The following is a 20,369-nucleotide window of genomic DNA, read 5'->3' on the forward strand; positions in this document are numbered from 1 at the left end:
GACATCGACCTACTCAAAAGAGACTTCCCTTAATACTGAGAAGACTTAACAACAACAACGACCTGCTTTCAGGACAGGGCTCTCTTTCCTCTAATTGTGAAGTAAAAGTAGAGGACGCTCCACATCATCCTAACTTTGATGTAGGATATGCAGATTCCAGGATCTTTAATACAGAAACCTGACACCAACAACAACTGTGTGAAAAATAATAGTGTATTGGCACTACAGACAATGATTTGAATTGGACAACCTAGTATGCCTGGAGCCTAGAGTTGGTCTTATGCCAGAAAACTTCAGGGGTAGGATCTCCTTGTATTTAGGCCAAGGCTTTTCCTTTTCATGTCCCCCATATTTTGGTGGGCCTATGCGAACAACAATTGCCACTCTAACACCGTTTTTATTGTGCTCCTTTGACTCTAATCCTTAAAAAAAGTACTTAAACTTTTGAGGTTAACTTATTAGTTTATTAAACTAATATGCATGTGCATGGAACTGTAAAAAAAACACTATATCTTCAATGTTAAAGGAGTTACATAAATTTTATGGTTTTAGATTGCTTTATGCACTGCTAAGAAATGTTATAAAGTACTACAATCTGGGGACTTGAGAGACAAAGTAATTGTGCATGGGTTCTGTTTTATTTTTCTTAATGTTCTTTGGCTGAAAGTTCAATATTAAGATGTCAGTAAGGGGATTTCTTCTGAGAATTCTGTTTATGGGTGATTGTCTTCCAAATGTAACTTTACCTTGTCCTCTTTCTTTGCATCTTTGTTCTCATAATAAAAAATAAAAAATTAAAAAATATATTAGCTTATTCAGAGGGACAGAGCAATAGGTAGGTAGGACACTTGACTTACATGTGGCTGATCAGGTTTGATCCTTGGCATTCCATATAGTTCCCCAAGGACTACCTAAGAGAATTTTCTCAGTGAAGGGCTAGGAGGAACCACTGAGCATAGCCAAGGGTGATCCAGAAAACAAACAAAAAAATTTACTCGTTTAATCTTTATAATTAGCTTTGCTATAAACTACTGCTATTATCCCAATTTCAAGATGTGACTAGATAATATTATTGACTGGACAGTGACAAATACCTAAATTCTATAGAAAGTATTAGAAGCTAGCAGAAGTAGAGTATAGATAATTAGATTCTATAATGAGTAATTTTCTGTGGATTAATTTTTTTTCGACTTAATCTCAATCTTAGTAAAATTTATTTTATGAGCAGTTTCTTGAAGGTTTCTAGTAGACAAGCTCTGGAAGTTAATTCTAGAGACGAACTTAGTGTATTAAATTCTGCACCATAATGAGTCATATTATCATGAAGCTCCAGCATGGGTTCTTTTTATAGTTAGAGCCGCAAATTAAAGGAGATTTCATTTGCTTTTAAGCTATTCTCCAATTTAATTGTTAACATTTATATAGTAGGTGGTAGCATAACCTATTGAAAGGAATGCCAAAAGCAATTGAACTCTTCTTGTTCTTTAACGGACTATCCATGCAGTTTTAGGTAAATTCCTTTATCTCTTTTTGATTTTTGCTTTCTTTTCAGCAAAGCTAAGAATATTGTTTATTTTCTTTCTTTCTTTCTTTATGTCCTAGGAATGTCTATGATAAGACTCAAAACACCTATTTACTGTTTTAAAATGTTTGCAAAAAAGAATGGTAGGAAACAACATGGACAATACATAAATTAGACTAAAAAATCTTAATTCCTGCTTTCACATTTTTAGGCCCCATTCCTTACATGTATTATTTAAATTGGTTAAGCTTTAATCCTTCATCTATTAAATAAAGCTACTAATATCTCTGTGTCTTTGAAAACATAAATGGCCTTTATTTTAATGCTTTTTAGAGACAAAGAATAGGGCTATTTAGAAATAAAATAGGTTTAAAGGATTCTAGTCAAACCTGCTCCAGTTTTATATGGTTAACAATTGTCTTTAGTCTTTTTTTTAATTTAAATCACATTAGTAAATTATGTATCTTTGCTTAGAAAACCCAGACTCTTAATTGGGAACTTTTGGGCTTCCAAAAGTCTTGGTTAAGTTGGATGCCTTTCCAGATTTTCTTTTAAGTGCCCTGTAATCATTACATGGAAAAGGCACTTTTTATTTATTATGAGCCAAGAAGAAATGGCTTCAAGCTCCTACTCAGGTCTTCTTTCTCCTCCCTACTTAAATTAAATTTTAAATTGAATTTAAATTTAAAATTAGTGCATATTGAATTTACCATTATGTAACTGTAAGGAAATACTAACTCACACATGGATGGAACTTGAGGGTTAGCACGTGAAGAGAAATAAATCAGAGGGAGAACAAATGCCACATGATCTCATTCATCTGTGGAATAGAGAGAGACAAAATAAGAGACTAAAGTATCAAATAATTAAAAAAAAACTTTGCTCTTGGATTACAAAAATTTATCAGTAGACTATGTGGAGAGGGGGAAGGTAAGTAATGAATGGAAGGGAAGAGATGACAAAAACACAATGGTGGGCTTTTTCCAAGCCCACCATTTTTTTCTCTTGAACATATATTTCTCACGCTTGATCTTTTCATATATCTTTAATTATTTTTAATAAACCTATTTTCCATAATTAAAAAAAGACATTGATAGAGGGTCATGAGTCATACACTTTAATAGTGGTGGTCTCCAATAATTTGTATTGTATATAATACTATAAATGTAAACAATATTGTAGCCATGTTACTAAAACTAAATAAAAATAATTTTTAATTGGATTTACCATCTTTTCTTTGAAAATATCCCTTTTAAATTTACTCTTTAATGTGCATTTAAAAATGAAATCTAGGGCCGAAGAGACAGAAGACTCAGCAGGAAGAAGCAGCATGGAGAAGAGAGACAGGTTGGGTGCAGAGAGGCTGTTTAGCTTAGAAGCCACAGACGGTGGTTAGGGGCTTATAATAAAACTTCATGTCTCCTGAAATCTGACTACTGTAGATCTTTTTTTTTTTTTTTTTGCCGTTATCCTGAACCTATAGAACCTCCAGGCTAAAAGGGGCTGCAGTCACTGGGCTGAAAAAGGCCTCGCCATCCATCCATCCATCCATCCATCCATCCATCCATCCATCCATCCATCCATCCATCCATCCATCCATCCATCCATCTACCATTATCTGGGACTCAATAACTAATACAACATATTGGTGCCTTAACATGGACTTGAACTCTGGACTCTAGATGACAGCGTTGATGGTGATATTTCTGGTCTTGTTGTTAATCTTCGCTCTATTCAGCTGGACTGAATCCAAAAGGTGGGACCACATGGTGCCTAATCTAAACATGATGAAGTCCCTTTTTTTTTTCTTTTTCAGGGAAGAGCGCGAACGCAGCCCCCCACTACCACAAATTGTGCAGTCGAGTTTCCCACATTTGGGGAAATTGCAGCTGTCAGCACATCCGGAGTGCAATGGATAAGCCTCACCCTGGGAAAACCACCTTCCTGATCATGGTATTTCCCCTGTCAGGTAAGTATTGTGAAGTCCCTTTCTGGGGGCAGAAGTGGCAGTGAAGGAGGGGAACTGGAAGCTTGGAACACCCCCTCTAGGCCTAGGACTGTGACTTTTCTACAAAAGGCCCCTTTCCTAGGATCTCGGCCTCCCAATTCGCAGAAACTTACAGAGGCCACTGATCGGGGAAAGATGAGAAAAAGGCTTCATTGATGGCAGACTGACATCTGGTTGATGACCTTGAGCCCCATGGATTCCGGCTTTAGAACTAATGACTTTCAGGCTAAGAAGACCTTAACTGCTTTAAGCCCCCAGACAGCGGTGGCAGTGGCAATGGCTGCAAGACCACTACCTCAGCGAGATGCAGTAAAAAAGCTCACTCCCTGTGGGTGGTGGCTCCAGACCGCAACTCCCTGCAGGCCCGGGTTCTGTGGAGCTAAAGCTATCTGGCCAGCGCACACACCCTGGGAGTCACCCACAGCTTATCCACGTCTGGACAAAAACTTGGTCATAGTGAAATAAAATAAAATAAAAATAAAAATAAAAAAAAGGAAAAAGAAAAAGAAAACAGCCCAGCAGACCCCAACGGAGAAGCTGACTTTTAAAACCTCCTGCATTTGACTGTTTCAGGTTATCTCTTAATCCTTTAGTTGCATCATTGTTTTGCTGGTTTAAATGTGTTTATAGTATTCCTTAATTAATATTTTTATTGCCTAGTGGTTTATGGTGTTTGTTAATGTAGTAGCCTGTTTTCAAACTGTATTTTCTGTATAAATGTTCTTGTAATTTTGTTTAGGGAAGATTAATGAAAGGAACTAAGGTAGTTCCAGTATAAAAGTGCTTGGTTAAATGGCATTAAGAATTTTAAAGTACAGATGTATTTTGCAGAAAAGTTCTGTTTTTGGAAAAGGCTGATATATTTTTTTGGGGGGGGGTTCACTCTTGGCTGTGTTCAGGGGTTAATCCTGGCTCTACGCTCAGAAATTGCTCCTGGAAGGCTTGGGGACCGTATAGGATGTCAGGATTTGAACCACTACCCTTCTGCATGCAAGGCAAATGCCCTACCTCCATGCTAACTCTCCAGCACCAACATATTTTAATTACAATATAAACTTTTTTGCTATGGGCAATATCAGCTTCCCACCTTTGGCTGGTGGAGGTCAGGAAAACAAAAGTTTTGTAACCTTGTCTTTTTTTTTTTTTTTAATCAAACAAAGAACCTGGAGATGTTACTCTTCCCCCAACTTTCTGCCTATCTCCTCTGGCCATAGCTGGGAGGGGTCTGTGGTTGGTAATTTAAGAGGATTCATGGGGGTATGGAGAGACAAAAATCACTGGATTATTCTTTCCTATAAACAAGTTTTTACCCTTTTACATGTATATTTATTTTAATACTTGAATAAATAATGTAATTATTATTTTATTATTGAAAGATAATAAATAGGATATATGGAAGACCATTGCAATGACCATCGATAGTATATTCTGTCAGTCTATTCATAGTGACAGCCAAAGTACATCTTTTCATCCCTTAAACATTTAAAAATAGCATGTTTTAACATATTAATAGAAAAATATATTAAAGCAAATAAAAAGTATAAACTTCCATTCCATTAAGTTAAGATCAATATATAATGAAATGTTCTATTAAGTAAACTTAATAACAAGAATAAAATATGTTGATTTAATTTTTGTTTGGGGGACTTACCCATCAGTGTTCCAGGGTTATTCCTGGCTTGATTCTCATGGGTCATTCCTAACAGTACCTTATGCAATGCCAAGGAACAAATAAGGGTCATCCAAATATAAGGAAAGAACCTTATCTAACCATCAAATATGATGAATTGAGAAAGTTTGTTGTATGTGAACATGTATTGTATGTGTATTTGTATATAGAAAATATTGTTATAAAATATACTATAAAATCAAACTGTCAATAAAATGGGAATTGAAGGACCTTCCGAGGACATAACTAAAGTCATATGCCACAAACCTACAGCAAGCATTTTACTCAATGGTGAAAAATTGATAGCCTTCCCTCTAAGATCAGACACTAGACATGGTTGCCTATTCTTGCCATAACTATTCAATATTGTATTAGAAATTCTTGCCATAGCATTTAGGCAATAAAGAGATATCAAGTGCATCCAGATAGGAAAAAAAAGTGGTCAAAATTTTGCTAGTTGTATATAACATAATACTGTACCTAGATAGCCCTGAAGACTATACCAAAAAAAATACCTCTAGGACTGGAGCAATAGAGAATTGTGTGTTGGACACTTGCCTTGCATACTGCTGAACTGTGTTCAATTTCTGAAATCCCTGAAGTAACCACTGGAAGTAATTCTTGAGCACAGAGCTAAGAGTAAAAACTGGGCACCACTATTGCCCCCTCTCAAATAAAACAACAAATGTTTCTGAAAACAATAAACTTGCTTAGTAAAGTAGGAGGTTACAAAATTTAAATGAAGATATCTATCACTTTTTTATTCAAACAATAAAATTAAAAAGAAGTTTTAAACCAATCCCATTCATAATTATACAGCAGAAAATGAAATGCCTAGAAATTAACCTAACAAAAGAGGTAGAATAACTATAAAAATGTAAAATACCATGAAAATAAATAAAAGAGGATATGAGGAAATGAAAAAAAAATCCTTGTTTATGGATTGTGAGGACTAACATTGTCAAAAATGGTAATATTGCCCAAAGCATTATGCAGATTCAATACAGTCCAAGTAAGAGAAAAATTTTTCAAAGAAAGAAGCAGAATATTCCAGAAGTTTCTTGCCCCCAAACAGACAAAGCAATCCCCCAAAAATTAAGAATTGGGGCCTTTACTTTTTAATTTCAAATTGTACTATAAAACTAGAATAATAAAACAATGTGTCATTTGTTGGGAATAAGGACAGTCTCTCAGACTAATAGAATAGAACTGAAAATCCAGAGACAGATCCTAGATCTACAGATAGTTCATCTTCAATAAAGAAGAAAAAAATTGGGTTAGACCAAGAAGTCTTTTTGAAAATAGTGCTGGGAAAACTTTCAGGTCACATGAAAAAATATTCAAACCCCTTCCTAATGCCATGCAACAAAGTTAAATCAACATAGATTAGATATCCCAATATCAGACATGAATCTATTTTTTAGAATGAGGAAAACATTAACAGAACATTCCATGACATTGGAGCTAGAGGTATCTGTAAGGAATCAGTTCTTGGCCAAGCAGAGAAACAAGAATGAGCAAACAGAATTGCATAAAATCAAGAAAGCTTCTACACCTGAAAGGAAATTATGACCCGAATACAAAGACTGGCATAAAATATTTTCCCATCACTCATATGACAAAGGGCTAATATCAGATATAAATAAAGCACTTATAGAACTTTACAAGAAAAATAATTCAAACCCATCAAAAATGGGGGGAGGCAGAGAGAGTAGAGGAACAGAAAATTCTTAACAGAAAACATACAAGTAGCCCTAAAGCATTTGAAAAAATGCTCAGCATCATTTATCAGGAAAGCAATGAGATATATCTCACACCAGGGAGATACAGAAAATAAAAACAAACAGTGCTGGCATGGGCATTGGGGCAAGGTGACAATCCTGCCACTGCTGGGAATGCTGACTGGTTCAGCCCTTCAGAAGACAATTTGACAGTTCTCAGAAAACTAGGAATTGAGATTTTATATGACTCTGCAATTCCACTTATTAGTATATATCCCAAGAGTCCCACAACTCTACCCCATAAAGACATTTGCACTCAGACCTTCTTTGCAGCACTATTTACATTAGCCAAAATTTGGAAATAACCCCAGGGCTCAAGAACAGAAGACTGAATAAACACACACACACACACACACACACACACAACCACAAAAAACCATGTTCCATATGCATGGTAGAATACTATACTGCTAAGTTTTCAGAAAAAAATAGTTTTCTGCTACATAGATGGATTCAGAGAGTATCATGTTCAGTTAAGTTAGTTATAAGGACAGACATAGAATGAGTTGTCCTAAATGAGACATAAAGAAAGTAGGGGTGTGGGGCTGGAGCGGTCGTGCGAGCAATCGGCATTTGCCTTGCATGCACTAGCCTAGAATGGACTGCGGTTCAATTCCCCGGCGTCCCATATGGTCTCCCAAGCCAGGAGCGATTTCTGAGCACATAGCCAGGAGTAACCCCTGAGCCTCACCTGATGTGGCCCAAAAACCAAAAACCAAACCGAACAAAAAATAAACAATATAGAGTAAACATTCTTTTAGTGATTTCCCAGATAAAATCTGACTTTTTATAATGTTCCATACTGGAGATATTATGATCATTTAGTTGCAGAGATGTGATAAATTGTAGAACTATGTTGATGACCAATTAAGAAACAAAATTGTTAGCCTCAATATATCTCCTTACACAACCTCACGGAATTTTTATCATGGATCTCTATAGGTTACTTTTCATGAAACCAATCAAGTTGAATGATCAACTTTAGGATCTAAAATCAAATGTTGTTATGAGAGAAGTAATATATATCATACTAATGTACTTTTTACCCTTTTAATCCAGTTATATTTCAATTATATGACAGTACTGTCTAAGAAATAATGAGTATAAGGAAGAGCCTGATAGAACTCTGTATAGGGACGGATTTGGGAGGAAATTAGGAGGGGTACATTTTAACCCCATCACGGAATTCACTGTGAAGTTGGTGTCTCCATAGGTCCAAGTGGATTTGTGTTTCACTTTTGAGGGGAAAATTGAAAAAATGGTTTACAATTCTGCTGGAAATTCTATTTCATTATGGCTATTGTACAGAGATAAGTGTAATACTTTGCAAGTGCAGGCAATTCGGATGTCACCTATTCTCTTGGTGGCATTTTACAATGTCAGGAGACATTTTTGATTGTTGCATTTGGGGATTATTATTGCCACTAAGAGCTAGTAGGTAGAGGTGCAGGATAATGCCCAGTATCTGACAATGATCAGGACAGTACTCTACACCCTGCCCTGCTTACAAACACACTAAAGAATGAGCTGGTCCCATATGTCAGTAGTGCTGCTATTGAGAAACCTTAATAGAGGGGGATAAATCTTATGAGATTTGTCACATAAAAATCAGCAATTATTTGCAATAGTGTACATTTTAACTGGAAACTGAAAACAACTTAGGCCATGATCCTAGTAGTGATGATTTCAGAATAGCTTCCTGATGCATTTTCACCCTATAATGAGAGAACTGGGAGAAATATAGGTGTTATTTATTCAAGATATCTATGAGGCATTCTTCAGTAGCTTCTGTAGAGTAAGGAAATAAGAGGGAAGTCAGATATTTCTCAATCTTCTTATCCTAACTTCCTTCTTTCCTCCCTCCCTCCTCCCTCCTTCCTTTCATTATTTCCTCCCTCCCTCTCTCTCTTCCTCCCTCCCTCTCTCCCTTTCTTCCTACTTTCCTCCCTCCCTTCCTCCCTTTCTTCCTTCTTTCCTCCCTCCCTCCCTTCTTTTCTTCCTTCCTCCTTTCATTCCTTCCTCCCTCCTTCTCTCCCTCCCTTCCTTTCTTATTTTCTTCCTTCCTTCCTCCCTCCTTTCCTTCCAGCCTCCCCCTTTTCTTCCTCGCTCCCTCTCTCCCTCTTTCCCATTCTTCCTCCCTTCCTACATTCTTTTCTTCCTTACTTCCTCTCTCCTTTTCTTCTTCCCTCCCTCCTTCCCTTCTTCCCTCCCTCCTTTCCTTCCCTCCTTCCCTTCTTCCCTCCCTCCTTTCCTTCCCTCCTTCCCTTCCTACCCTCCCTTCTCCCTCCTTCTGTCCCTTCCTTCCTCCCTCTCTCCCTCTTTTCCTTCCTCCCTCTCTTCCCTCCCCTCCTTTCATCCCTCTCTTCCTTCCCTCCCTCCCTCTTTTCCTCCCTCCCTCTCTTCCCTCCCTCCACTCCTTTCATCCCTCCCTTCCTTCCCTCCTCTTTCCTTCTGTCCCTCCCTTCCTCCTTCCCTCACTCTTTTACTCTCTCCCTCTCTTCCCTCCCTCCCCTCCTTTCATCCCTCCCTTTCTTCCCTTCCTTCCTCCCTTCCTCCCTCCCTCACTCTTTTATTCTCTCCCTCTCTTCCCTCCCTCCCTCCCTCCCTCCCCTCCTTTCATCCCTCCCTTTCTTCTTCCCCTCCCTCCCTCTTCCTCCCTCCTTCCTCCCTATTTTCCTTCTCTTCCTCCCTCCCTTCTTTCCTCCTTCCTTTCTTTCTTCCCTTTACCTTTCTCCAAAAAATCATCACGTTAGGTCATCTATATATGTTGAGATAAAACATCAAAATGTAATAAAGTTGTTTTATAAATTATGAAATTATATGTATATGTTTATCTATTTAGAATATTAGAATAAAACCAAAAACATAAATTATCTATATTTAAGGGTGGACTTCATTTTATCAATGCACACAGTTTAGCTTATATCTTGATTTTCAAAATGTGTGAGTTATCAGAGATTTTTACATTTACAGGGAAGCCAAAGATGAATGTATAAATTACTTCATGGCAACTCTACCAATCATAGTAGGAAAAATAACATTAAAAACCATGTCCAATTTACTAACCATTCAAATAGAGTTAGAAATAGAGAGAAGAATTTTCATTGGGAAACAAACATTTTACATTATTAAATATGAGCATAACAATTGTTTTCCCACTTTGAAATAAACAGGGAGATTGGGGAAAATACTAAGTTCGACAGGTACATCTTTCACAAAAATTCCTGATCAGTGAAAAGTGGCCTTTTTAGCATATTCCATTAGAAAAATTATCTGTAAATAAACCCTTATAGCTAAGACTTTACTAATTCCTCCTACAATATTCATTTAATACCAAAAGATCCTGTCAACACTTAAGAATGATCAAAGAAAAACTGAAAATAAAGAAAAAAGAAAAATTGAAAAGAAAGGAGAAAGAAAAAGAGATTTAAGGTAAAGTTTAGCAAGGCAAACCCAAAGAAAACATAAAAACAAGCAAGGTTGCAGACAATAGCATGAATGTTAATGAATATAAAACCATATAGAGAAAATCTGTTAATTGCAGGGTGGAGGGAATTGAGAAGACATTTCCCTGACAATTAGCTCCTGTGGTTTTTACTTTAAAGAAAAGCTACCACAGTATGGCCCAATTCAGACCCAACATTATATTATGCAGATACATTACAATTCCCCATTAAAGTTTTGCAGAATAGTTTCTTCTAATTTAGCAGATTTGGCTCACCCGATATCATCAAGATAGGTAAATGAATACCCAAAGCTTGTGTGAAAGCTGAGAAGTGATTTCAGTTTGGTAACCAAGAAATACTTATTCTTCAGAGGTTCACAAATTTGTGAGAAGGGAAAAGAAACTATATATCCCAATAGCAAAATACAAAAGAGTTTGCTAACTTTAAGCCTTCACTCTCAATTTGAACATCTGTTTTGCTTATTTTTTTTATTTATGATGATAAATGGAAAGTTTTATAATTTTTCACCAAGGAATGACTCACCTCAGGAGTCTTTATTTATTTTTTGTATCATGAAAAGGAAGAGATGTTGGTAGTTTTAAGATATGGCTGATAATGGGTACAAGTTTGTATCAGACTTATGACCTCTAGACACTTTCAAAGGCACAATAATTATTCATATGAGAACTGTTTTAACCATTCAGTCAATATTAACCCTTTTCACAAAGAGGAAGAAGTATATTCCTCATACATCTCTTCATTAAAGACTTACAAAAATATAGATTCTGTGTCAGGTGATGTTAATAGTCATATATAGAACACATGTATGAAACTAATGAGCAAGCATGTAATTTGATAGAAACTATAAGAGCTTACGGTCAGCAGAGAAGGAAATATCTAGAAGAGAAAAAGAATTCTGTCTAAAAAAATGAGAAGTGACTAAGAAAGCACTGAACAAATAGAGAAGGGTACAAGATATATAAAAATCCTTCCCATACTTATGTGTATCTCTTATGTTTTGCTGCTATTTTTATTCATTAGTGTTTTATTAAAGTGAATTGCTTTATAAGATTATGTTCCAGGTATAATTATTATGTTGACTAATATATATATATATATATATATATATATATATATATATCACTGCATATTTCACTACTAAAAGTTCAGTTCCATGCTTTATATGAGTTACCCCTTTATCCAATATATATATATATATATATATATATATATATATATATATATATATATATATATATATATATTTACTCCCTTTTTCTAACATCACCCAACTTATCCACAAAGAGACTTTATCTAATTACTTGGATCTTTGCACTTGCCTTAAATAATTTATTTCCATTTCTGAATTCCATCATTACCAGGGTACAATAGTCTGAGAACTTTTACCAAGGTAAGTAAGTTTGGTTTAATGAGACTTTTTTTTTTTTTGGTTTAATAAGTCTATGTGAACTCTATGTGGTTTGAGAGCATGAATTATTTTCCAACACCCAGCATTGTTAGTATGCTAGTAATTATTTGTTTGGTGTAAGGTTCAAGTCAACCTTGGTTTTTCTGAGAAAAGACATATTCAATGGGCATAAGAAAAAGTATATGCAAAAGCCCAGGGTCAGGGATTGCACACTTGGGGTTGTACCAGGAAGCACAATGACATTGCTGGTAAAATTGTTTGATGTGAATCAGTGCCAGAGATGGAACTCATGATCTCATGTCTATAAGCAGGTGCTCTATTCCTGAGGCACATTCTTGCCATGCCCACCTGCCCCAGTCCCAAGCATGTTCATATAACATTGGTTAAAGAAAAAAAAAAGTTTTGATCTTATAGAAATTGAAGATAGAATTATAGAATCTGTTGAAGAGAGTTGGGAGTTATTAGAATATTCATTAATCATAGACACCATTGCATAGGGGAGAAGTATATCTAAAAGGAGTATAAAAGCATTCAAATAGTTACTGATATTGTGCCATGTACCATACTATGCCATTCAGTTTATTCAGCAACTTAAAAAGTATTTTGTGATTTTGGATGCTGTTTTATAGATGAGGAAATAAAAAGGTATATGGATGGAACTAGGGAATCTTGAAAAACAACAGATTTCTTGGGGGTAGTCAAAAGAAGAATCAGTGAATGTAACAGACATGAAATGATGGGGTAGATTTAGAAGTAAATATCTGGACAGGAAAAGAAAACAGAACTCCTGGGAACTATATTTGTAGGATATGCATGGAGAAGAGTTTGTCAGTACTCAAAAAGAAATAGTCAGAAATTAAGAAGGAGGGCCCAAAAAATGTAGGGATCTTGAAAAGAAAGAAATCGGTCAGTTTGAGGATAAAGGCTGTATGAACAGATAGACAGTGAAAGTTGTGCAAAGCTTCATGCAGAGGGTTTATACAAAGAAATGAGTGGGGAGGTGGAGATGCAAAAGTAACCAAAACTAGAGGTGAAAGAGATTGGCAATGTTTCATCAACTGTACTCCAGAAAGACAACAATGAACAAACACAACAAAACAAACTCAGACTAGGTAAACAAATTGGTTATTACTGGAGAGTAAGAGAAACTGGAGGTGTGCAAAATGATCAAAGAATGTCAATTATATGATCACGTGATGGAAAGTAGATTTTGGGTGAAGATTGTTAAATGGTATCTAAAGATATTGAGCAGTAATGTGTCTACTTAAAACTTTTACAATTCTATAAATAAAAAATTATTGAATAATTATCTAAAATAAAACTAGATGCATAGGGGAAAGGTAGACATTTGTCAGTTATCCTACTAGAATTGAATACTTTTTTAAATTTCAGTTTTATTGATAGTTTTAGTGAAATGATTTATATATTTTAGGGACACAACATTACCACATGATACCCAACACCTAAGAGCCAATATCCCAGAGCCATAATTCACTGGACTAATTTAACCTAGAAATCTAATTGGGTGTAGTTAGACAATCTTCAGTTTTTATGTAGCTTACTAAATGCACCAGAAATTGAGTTATTACACTCCAAAGACTTTGGTGAATGAAGAGATGTTCTGTTCTTCTATATGATAATATGAAGTGGTGAAAATACTGATGAATTACTCAATTTGATGAAGTGTGTGCCTGATGTGATTAAAAAATGTGATAATAAGAAGAAAAGATTATCACAGTGTCTCTGTATAAAGATAGAGGTAAAAGAGGCAACATTGCCAATGTTAAAGACACTGAAAGGCATCTTTGAGTGAAAACGTAGATTAATCCAGGTTGTAGGAGATGAGTCAAGACTATAAGGTAGGAGAGTGTTGCCTGTGTGTGCTTTTTCCACTGTCCTGTCTTTGAAACATCTTGGGAATGGGCTGAAAAGGGCCCAGAAAAATAGCACTCTCAGAGGCTCACCCAAGAGCCAGAGCGCCAAAGAATTGCATCGGACCATGAAAACCGGCTATCCACAGTATTCTGCAGAAAGGAAGATCGCCTGTTTGTGACATCAGGCTGGGAAAATCTACGCCTGCCCAGTGATTCCCGACTGTGAGTGTTGCCTGTGTGTGTTTTTCCACTGATCTGTCTCCAAAACCTCTTGGGAGTGGGCCAAAAAGGGCCCAGAAAAATAGCACTACCAGAGGCTCCAGAAGAGCACGCTAGGCTTCGCTTTGCAGCCAGCACTCTTTCTACCCAATGAACCCCACTACAACACGCAGAAAAAATCACACTACAGCGGGAAAATGGGGAAACCTCGCAGGCAATCAACATGCACAGAGAATGAAGACGATAACTCTGATGACCTAAAAAACTTCGACCATTTAATTAACCTCTCAGGCAAGAAGTTTAGAATAGCAATATGGTAGATGTTTGTAGAATTCAAAGAAAACATAGATCGATCTGAACAAAACACAAAGACAGAAATCAGAAAACTCCAAACTAAAATAACAGATCTGAGAAACACAGTAGCTGAACTGAAAAACTCAGTAGATGGCCTCACCAGCAGGGTAAAAGCAGCTGAGGACAGAATCGGCGTGCTGGAAGATATGGTGCAGAAAAACTCTACAGAGCAGAAGAAATTGGAAAAGAACCTTAAGACAAACAATCAGGCAATGGAAAAAGTACTCAAGGAAGTGAACAGATGAAAATAGAAGTCTTTGATAAACTCAACAGAAACAACATAAGAATCAATGGAGTCACAGAGACCCAGGTAGGAGATCTCCAGGAAGAATCAACTGTCAAAGATACTGCCAAAGAGATACTCCCAGAGTTAAAAACTACATGCAATCAAATCCTGCATGCCTGAAGAGTACCAGCTAAAAGAGACCCCCCCAAAAAAAACACCCCAATACACACCCTCTTTACAATGAAAAATCCCACAGATAGAGATAGAATACTGAAAGCAGAAAGATCAAAAAGGGAAATTACATTCAAAGGAGCACCCCAAAGACTTATAGCAGACATGTCACAAGAAACTCTCAAGGCCAGAAGACAGTGGTGGGATATTGTGACAAGACTAAATGAAATGGATGCCTCACCGAGAATACTGCACCCTGCCCAACTCATGTTCAGGTTTGAAGAAAGGAAACATAGCTTCATGGATAAACAACAGCTCAGAAACTTCACAGATGAAAAACCAGCCTTAAAGGAAAAATTGAAAGGTATACTTTAAGACAAGAGAGACCAACAAACACAGTAAACTTATCTACACAGATGGCATTAAATCCCATGACAATCATCTCCCTCAATGTCAATGGACTAAATTCACCAACTAAAAGACACAGAGTGGCAAAATGGGTCAAAAAGATGAACCCAACATTCTGCTGCCTACAAGAAACACATTTAAATAGAACAAATATAGACTCAAAATCAAAGGCTAGAGGAAAATCATCCAATAAAACAACACATTTAAAAAAGCTGGGGTGGCCATATTAATATCTGATGACACCAACTTTATACTCAGAAAAGTTGTAAGGGACAAAGATGGACAATATGTACTAATCAAGGGATATGTGCAACAGGAATAAATCAGACTATTAAACATATATGCACCCAATAAGAGAGCAGCAAAATATCTAATACAATTACTGACAAATCTGAAAGAAGACATCAATGATAACACAATAATTGTGGGAGACCTCAACACGGCCATGTCAACACTTGATAGGTCAACCAGACTGAAACCCATCAAAAACATACTAGCCCTGAACAGAGTAATTAAAGAAAGAGGACTAGTAGATATATGTAGGACTCTCCACCCAAAAAAAACTGGATACACATTCTTCTCCAATGTACATGGGTCATTCTTCAGGATAGACCACATGCTGCCACATAAAACATACCTTCATAAAATCAGAGGATAGAAATCTTGCAGGCTACCTGTGCTGACAACAAGGCTCTGAAATTAGATGTGAACTACAAAGGCACACAGAAGAAAAACTTTAACAATTGGAAATTAAACACCCTGCTACTGAACAACCAGTGGGTCTGAGATGAAATCTAAAAGGAATTCAAAACTTTCCTGGAAACAAATGATAATGAAGACACAAACTGCCAGAATCTATGGGACAGAGCAAAAGCTGTCCTGAGAGGAAAATTTATAGCTTTGCAAGCACACATCAGGAAAGAAGAAGAGGCATACCTGAATAATTTAATGACATAACTCATAAAATTATAAAATGACCAACAAAAGAACTAAAAATAGGGAGACAGAAGGAAATAACAAAGCTGAAAGCAGAAATCAATGAAGTGGAAAACCAAAAAACAATCCGAAAGATCAACGAAAGCAGAAGTTGGTTCTTTGAAAAATAAACAAGATTGATAAACCATTGGCAAAACTCAAAAAAAAAAAGAGAGAGAGAGAGACAGAAAGACAGACAGACAGACAGACAGACCTGATAACCCATATTAGAAATGAGAAGGGGGAGATCACGACAGATAATGCAGAGATCCAAAGGGTAATCAGAGACTACTTTGAGAAACTTTATGCTACTAAACATGAAAACCTGGAAGAAATAGATAAATTCTTGGACACTTATAACCTTCCACAATTAAGTAAGGGAGATATAGCATATCAAAACACCCCCATCACTACTGTGAAAATTGAAACTGTAATCAAACATCTGCCTAAAAAGAAAAGCCCAGGCCCAGATAGATTTACTAATGGATTCTTTCAAACCTTTCAAGAGGAGCTACTACCAATCCTAGCCAGGCTCTTCCATGAAATTGAAAAAACTGAAACACTCACAAATAGCTTCTATGAAGCCAACATCACCTTGATAACAAAAGCAGACAAAGATGCTGCCAAAAAAGAAAATTACAGACCAATATCCCTGATGAATGCAGATGCAAAGATCTTCAACAAAATTCTGGCAAATAGGATCCAATGAGTCATCAAGAAGTTCATACACTATGACCAAGTAGGTTTCATTTCAGGAATGCAAGGATGGTTTAACATTCGTAAATCTACCAACATTATACACAACATCAACAAGAAAAAAATAAAAATCACATGATCATATCAATAGATGCAGAGAAAGCATTTAATAAGGTCCAACACCCATTCTTGATCAAAACTCTCAGCAAGATGGGAATGGAAGGAATCTTTCTCAATCTAGTTGAAACCATCTACCACAAGCCAATGGCAAATATTATCCTCAATGGAGAAAAACTAAAAGCCTTTCCTCTAAATTCTGGTTCAAGACAAGGCTGTCCGCTCTTACCACTCCTCTTCAACATAGTACTGGATGTGCTTGCTATAGCAATCAGGCAAGAAAAAGATATCAAGGGAATTTAGATAGGAAAGGAAGAAGTCAAGCTCTCACTGCAGATGATATGATACTCTACTTAGAAAATCCTAAAGACTGGCCGGGCGGTGGCGCTGGAGGTAAGGTGCCTGCCTTACCTGCGCTAGCCTAGGACGGACCGCGGTTCGATCCCCCAGCGTCCCATATGGTCCCCCAAGAAGCCAGGAGCAACTTCTGAGCACATAGCCAGGAGTAACCCCTGAGCGTCACAGGGTGTGGCCCAAAAACCAAAAAAAAAAAAAAAAATCCTAAAGACTCTACCAAAAAGCTTCTAGAAAAAATAGACTCATATAGCAAGGTGGCAGGCTACAAAATTAACACAGAGAAATCAATGGCCTTTTTATGCACCAATAATGATAGGGAAGAGATGGACATCAATAAGGCAATCCCATTCACATTAGTGCCACATAAACTCAAATATCTTGGAGTCAACTTGACCAAAGACATAAGGACCTATACAAAGAAAACTATAAAGCCCTGCTCCAAGAAATAAGAGAGGACACACGGAAATGAAAACACATACCGTGCTCATGGATTGGAAGGATTAACATTATTAAAATTACAATGCTTCCCAAAGTATTGTACAGATTTAATGCAAACCTTCTAAAGATACCCAGGACATTCTTCAAAGAAGTGAATCAAACACTTATGAAGTTCATCTGGAACAATAATCACCCCTGAAGAGCTAAAGCACTCCTAGGGAAAAGGAGTATGGGAGGCATTACTTTTCCCAACTTTAAACTGTACTACAAAGCAATAGTCATCAAAACTGCATGGTATTGGAATAAAGACAGACCCTTAGGTCAGTGGAATAGGCTTGAGTTCTCAGACTATGTTCCCCAGACATACAATCACCTTATTTTTGACAAGGGAGCAAGAAATCCTAAGTGGAGCAGGAAAAACCTCTTCAACAAGTGATGCTGGCAGAACTAGTTAGCCACTTGCAAAAAAGCGAACATAGACCCCCAGTTAACATCATGTATGAAGGTAAAATCCAAATGGATTAAGGACCTTGATATCAGACCTGATAGCATAAGGTATATAGAACAACACATCGGTAAAACATTCCATGACATTGAGACTAAAGGCATCTTTAAGGAGGAAACTGCACTCTCCAAACAAGTGGAAGCAGATCAACAGATGGGAATACATTAAGCTGAGAAGCTTCTGCACCTCAAAAGAAGCAGTGCCAGGATACAAGAGCCACCCACCATGTGGGAGAAACTATTCACCCAATACCCATCAGATAAAGGGCTAATATCCAAAATATACAGGGCACTGACAGAACTTTACAAGAAAAAAAAACATCTAATCCCATCAAAAAATGGGGAGAAGAAATAAAACTTTGATTAAAAAAAGAAATACAAATGGCCAAAAGGCACATGAAAAAATGCTCCTCATTACTAGTCATCAGGGAGAAGCAAATCAAAACAACGATGAGATACCACAGAGATTGGCACACATCACAAAGAATGAGAATAATCAGTGCTGGATGGGATGTGGAGAGAAAGGAACTCTTATCCACTGCTGGTGGGAATGCCATCTAGTCCAACCTCTATGGAAATTGATATGGAGATTCCTCCAAAAACTAGAAATTGAGCTCCCGCATGATCCAGCTATACCACTCCTAGGAATATACCCTAGGAACACAAGAATACAATACAAAATCCCCTTCCTTACACCTATGTTTATTGCAGCACTCTTCACAATAGCCAGACCTATGTTTATTGCAGCACTCTTCACAATAGCCAGACTATGGAATGAACCAAGATGCCCTTCACCAGACGAATGGCTAAAGAAAGTGTGGTACATATACACAATGGAATATCATGCAGCCGTCAGGAGAGATGAAGTCATGAAATTTTCCTTTACATAGATGTACATGGAATCTATCATGCTGACTGAAATATGTCAGAGGAAGAGAGAGATGCAGAATAGTCTCACTCATCTATGGGTTTTAAGAAAAATAAAAGTCATCTTTGAACAATCCTCACAACAATGAGAGGAGGGCTGGAACTTCCAGCTCAGTTCATGAAGCTCACCACAAAGAGTGGTGAGTGTGGTTATAGAAATAAATACACAGAGAACTACCATAACCATGTGAATGAATGAGAGAACTGGAAAGCCTGTCTAGAGTACAGGTGGGGGTGAGGTGGGATGGAGGGAGATTTGGGACATTGGTGGTGGGAATTTTGCACTTGTGAAGGGAGGTGTTCTTTACATGACTGAAACCTAATCACGTTCATATTTGTAATCAAGATGTTTAAATAAATAAAAAATATTTTAAAAAGACTATAAGGTCGGGTAGGAGAAAAGGACATCTCCATCCTTGACTTTATATACAGGGTTCAGAGGTTAGGTGATTGTATATAAGGGTCAGTTGGTATGAGGGAGAGGAATGTGAAGAGAAACCTAAAGTAATGTCAAAGTTAGACATAAAAAAGCATTTTATACTAGTTCTCATGTAGAACTGGGGCAGGCTATAATGTGTTATATATTTTTTCATAAAGAAAAATAAATAAATGTAGTATATCTGCATAATAAGACTTTGTTCTGAAATGAGCCTCACTATGGTGCTTTCTTCAAAATTAACAGATAGCGGCATAAAGTGTTAGAGAAAGTAGTTTCATTTAATTTACTGTATTTCATTTGTTCAACTTGGCATTTGCAATTGATGTTTCTTTTGGTATGATAGCTATCTACAAATTACCCTGCTTACTTCCTCTAAAAATTCACCCTCTTGGAATAAAAAAGAATTCACAGATTATATTAGACTTTCATTTTTAAAAAAGTGTATCTATGCACATAAAACATACAAATGTGTATCTGAGAGCTCCATCTCCCTAATCCTATATTGGTGATTAAGTCAAATTAAACAATAAAATAAAAAATAAAGCAAATAAAGGCACAAGGAACTCAGAATAGAATAACTTCTACATGAAATTCAAGAGAAAATAAAAGATTTTAGATTATTTTATGATATAATGGTTAAAATTAAGTTTTTCTTTAGAACAGGTTTTGCTAACGATAAGACCATTTAATATCATGTCTCAGTGACATTTGAGAAAAAAATGAAATGTCTAAATAGCACTGCACCAACAGAGAATAAGGAGAAAAAATCAACATTTTTTTCTGTCTCATTCAATTCTAAAGTAAGTTAT

The 20,369-nt window shown here is 36.6% G+C and overlaps 1 non-coding gene across 1 annotated transcript; it reads right to left on the reverse strand.

The window, feature by feature from the left end:
* Window positions 1–3,335: 3,335 nt before the first annotated feature.
* Window positions 3,336–3,499, reverse strand: LOC126002714 (U1 spliceosomal RNA). The gene has a single exon (XR_007493381.1). It is a non-coding gene; the product is annotated as a U1 spliceosomal RNA (small nuclear RNA).
* Window positions 3,500–20,369: the final 16,870 nt, after the last annotated feature.

Source organism: Suncus etruscus, chromosome 2 (genome assembly GCF_024139225.1).
Source record: "Suncus etruscus isolate mSunEtr1 chromosome 2, mSunEtr1.pri.cur, whole genome shotgun sequence".
NCBI classification, from domain to species: Eukaryota; Metazoa; Chordata; class Mammalia; order Eulipotyphla; family Soricidae; genus Suncus; species Suncus etruscus.